We start from the raw sequence: 4,775 nt of genomic DNA, 5'->3' as shown, positions 1-4,775 counted from the left end.
AAAGTGAAAATATGGTCCATCTGTAAGTTGTCCAGCTCCTACGCGCATCTGGGTACTGCATCATCTTCAAAGCGTCTACTTTGTCTCATACTATCAGAAATCTTTCGAGCTGGTTCTTGATCTTCAACTATTGCCTTCAGTGTCGAATGATCTTGAATCTAACTTGTTACCTCAGCAGCTATACGTCTCGCTTCTCAGCAGGTAAACTCTCTCTTGAAGTTACTCAATCTACGAATAGCATCTTCGAAATTCTACCGATCCCAGAGAAAGGCATTGTTGTGGGTATTGTTTTTAAAGAACCTTCTAAACGATCAATTATTTAAGGGATCGATACATTTGAAGGATATGTCATGTCCATACAAAAATGCAACAAGAGAAGACAAAAGGAAATCATTGTTAGTAGAAACAAAAAGAATCAAGTCAGTTTGAATGATTAGTTAAAGAAATGTAATCTTAGCAACAATAACTAAATTCGACTCAAATTTCAGACTGAAACATAAAGCATACAAAGAAATTAATAGTCCTAACCACAGGCGTTCTAGTTCTCCTAGGTTATCCACATGGCACTAGCGGGGTAGGTTCACTAAATTCTCTACATGAGGCTGGGTTCTAGAAAAGGTTCATGAGCCATATTTATAACCTATTAAGGTTGACTCTAATTCTAGCCCATTATAGACTTGCAAATCGGATTCGGCTTAAGGGGTCACACCACTAAAAGCATGCCTCGGATCTGATATTCGAGTAGGAAACTTAGGATGCTTTCCAAAGATACTTTATCAGACCCACACAAGGAAGCCCAACGCTCCTCGTGAGGTGTTACGTTTCTATAACATCGCAAAAACCAAGTAGCGACTAAATTGTAAGATTATGAAACATTAGGTCTAATTTTAAAAAATTAGAAAAGTTTAAGGACTTAAAGTGATATATCTGGTTATTGGATTAAATAGTAAAAATGGAAGAAATGAAGGGTATTATGGTCTTTTAGTATAAAAGATATTTTATCTTCTTTATTAAGAGATAAGCACGTGGGATTTGGGAGAGTTATCTAGAAGCTATTTCTTCTTGTCTTCTTCTTCTTCCCGTTAGCTTCATTTCAAATGTGAGTTGAATTGTAGCTGTTTATTTTTTAAAATTTTAAGTTGGTTCTTGTTCTTTGGGTGTTATATAAGCTTAAGGAAAGCTTATATAAGATATAATCAACAAGAGGAGAGAATTAGAAAGGAATTTGAAAAAAGGGTGTAGAAGTGAATTGTTGATATGATGTTGTTTTTGAAGTTTTGTTGATAAATTTGACTTTTCATAAGTAGGAATAAGAAGTCTAATACATTAGAAATAAGTTTAGATCATGTTGAAAGTTTAGTAAAATTCTTAATTTCAAGAGTTATGGTGAAATATTGAAGAGGATGATGTGTTATAGTGATAAAAGATGGTTTAAGTATATGTACTTAAGTTTAATAGCATGAAGAGAGTGGTATAAGTGGAGTTTAGGTAAAATGGTGATAAATTTCAAGTTATTGAAGTAGAATCTGGGTTGGTAGTATTGGTATTGGTTGAGTAAGTATCGATACTACAAGGATATATTAAGTGATAACTATGTGTGGGTATCGATACTACATGAATAATATCGATACCATAAGGCAAAAGTTTGTAAAATCTTCATGGGGTATCGATACTGAAGTGATAGTATCAGTACCATGGGTATCGATACCAATGTGGAAGTATCGGTACCATTCTTGTGATGAAATTACAGAATCAAGGAAAGGTATCGACACCGTGTTAGGGTATCAATACTACAAGTATTGAGGTATCAATACTATGCTTGTAGTACCGATACTACTTAAGTTAGAATTTAGAAATTAGTGCACTGATTAGTTTGCATTAGTAAGAATCTTTTCGAGTAATTCGAATTCTGATATTTATTGAATTGTATATTCGTGTACATATCGATTGAAACCAAAGTATAGATAAGTCAGCTAAGTAAGAGTTGTCGAGAGAGAGATAAGAGATTGATATTGAATAGTGAGACCAAGGTAAATACATGATATTATGTATAGGTTATTTTATGGAATTAAGACTTGCAATAAGTCTAATTCCTATATTAAATTACATGAGTACATTAATACAAGTATGCTATTAAGATGGTGCTTATGTGTATATGAGTATATGCATATATATATATATATATATATATATATATATGTTAAGTGCATTTCTATACATGATTTACATGAATACATGTTATGTGATATGATATATATGACTATGAGCTATGAGAATGTTATATGATCTACACAAGGATAAGTTATGAGACTACATGTAAAATGAAATGAGTCATATGAGTACATGTATATGTGATGAATTGGTTGACTATGTGAATATATGTCTATGAGAATACATAAGAACAAGATATAAGCCATAGTGACATGTGAATGTGAATCATATGAAAATGTGTTATTTTTAAGTGATCTATGTGCTTATATGAATATGTGAAATGACATAAATGATAATGCTCATGTTATGTTATATTAGAGCTAGGGGTAGTTGATATGCCAAGAGTATAGGGTTCTATGTGGTCCTTTGGGATATATATGTAATCTTTTAGAATATATATGTGGTTCTTTGGGACACATATTTGGTTCTTTGGAATATATATGTGGTCCTTAATGAGATTTCTATGTGGTCATTTGGGACATATATGTGGTCCTTCGGGACATTTCTACGTGGTCCTTCGGGACAATTTTATATGCCCATAGTGGGAATTTATACGAGTTGTGGTGATAACATATGTGCACAACCTCAATGTACTCACATTCTTTAGTTCTCAGAAGTATACATGGGCTAATAAAGAGATAAAAACAAATATATTGTATATGATGTATATGCTTTGTTATGTGAAATGTGTTATAGGATTTATGTATTATTGTGTGTATTGTTTGTGTAAATGAGTCATATGATGGTTAAGAATGATATTAGAAGAATATATGATTATAAGGACTAATGATAAGAGTGTTAATAATGATAAGGATAGTATATGTACATATAAGCATTTTGTTATAGGAAATGTACATGCATTGTTAAGTAGTTATAATTGATATTATTCGTTTACATGTCTCACTAAGTCTGTGACTTAGCGTGTGAGTGTTTCACACGTAGGATCCGAGAAGCATTAAAGAGAAGATAGGTAGCAGAGACAGCTTAACATCATCGGAGATCAAATCAGAAGAAATTTATCAGTATGTTTCTTTGTTGTAATATATAACGTTGGCATGTACCTAAATGATGAAATTGTATAAGCTCTAATTAGTTTTTGTAAACTTTTTGATTTGATGCATGTAAATTATTCAATATGTTTAAAGTAAGTCTAAAATTTTCTTCTATTTTTATATAAGTAAATAATTTGAAAGGTCGATGTGACATCTCAGACTCGTATCCGAGTCAGATACTGGTTGGGGTATTATATTTAATGGTATCAGAGCTAAGGGTTAGCCGATTCTAGGCTTAAACCGAAGTCAAAAATGTTTTAAAGAGTATGTATTCCAATAAAAAGTGAAAGCTTCTGATCTGATAGAGTAATGAGTATGTTGTCTTCTAATAGAGTTATATGGTTATGTCTTAGATGTCTAATCGTGAGAGTTCCTGAAGTGAAAAAATAAGTGATATACCTGAAGGTAGTTACAATTCACCTGCCCTGTCAAGACAGGGTGAAGAGCGAACACCTCTGGTAGTACCTGTACAAGATCAATGGTTGTTTTTCAGGATGTTAAACGCTATCCTGATGCGTTTTCAACCTCCTGCTCCCTCAACTCCTATAGTGAATATAGCTAATGAATTGAAAGGTTTAGGAACACCCGAGTTCAAGGGTAAAGCTGATGAAGGTCATGTTGTTGCGGACCTATGGTTGAACGATGTTAAGATAATGTTAGATGGAATCCACTATTCTGAAGTAGAGAAATTAGATGGAATAGTTTTATTGTTGCGGGGTAAAGCTAGAGTAAGGTGGAAAAATGTCACCATAAGATTGAGAAGTGATCAAATGACATGGTCATTCTTTTTAGAAGAATTCAAGAACAAGTTTACAAGTTTATTAGGCAAATGAAGCAAGAATTTATAAATTTGAAACAAGAGGATTATACGGTGTATGAATATGAATGAGAGTTTAATAAGTTGAGTCATTTTGTTGCTGAGCTTATTCTGACTAAAAAGGATGTATATGATTTGTTCGTGGAGGGCTTGCGCCCTAGACTGAAAGAGTTGTGGTTGGCTTTGAATCTGTCATTGTTTCAAGAGGTGGTCAATCGAGCTAAAGCTCTAAAGAGAGAGCTCAGAATGAGAGGTTTGGAGAGTAGAAAATTTAGATGTCTAAGAGAGTTGGTGCTTCGTCGAGTTCAGCACCCTCAAAGAGAAGTAGAGATTCTAATTCTCAACCTCATAATATGTCTGAGTCAGTTGCCTATTATGCAAAAAGATCAAATCTAAGTCAATCAAGACAATGTTCACATTGTGGAAAGAATCATACAGGAGTATGTCGAGTGGTTTTAGGAGCCTGCTTTAGATGTGGTGATATAGGATATTTTATTTGAGATTGTCCGTTTATTATTGATGAAACTGTACAAAACGAAAACGGTCTGTTACGGTTATGGTATCTCAGAGAAGTAGAGGTAGAGGTGGTGGAAGAAATCAATCTGAGTCATCCACTCAACAGGATATATATACAACTGCACAAGTTTATAATTTAAGGACCGACGAAGATTTTGAGGATCCAGAGATTATTGCAG

This window comes from Hibiscus syriacus, unplaced genomic scaffold (assembly GCF_006381635.1).
Source record: "Hibiscus syriacus cultivar Baekdansim isolate YM2019G1 unplaced genomic scaffold, ASM638163v2 tig00003041_pilon, whole genome shotgun sequence".
Classification (NCBI taxonomy): domain Eukaryota; kingdom Viridiplantae; phylum Streptophyta; class Magnoliopsida; order Malvales; family Malvaceae; genus Hibiscus; species Hibiscus syriacus.
This window is presented reverse-complemented; position numbering follows the sequence as displayed.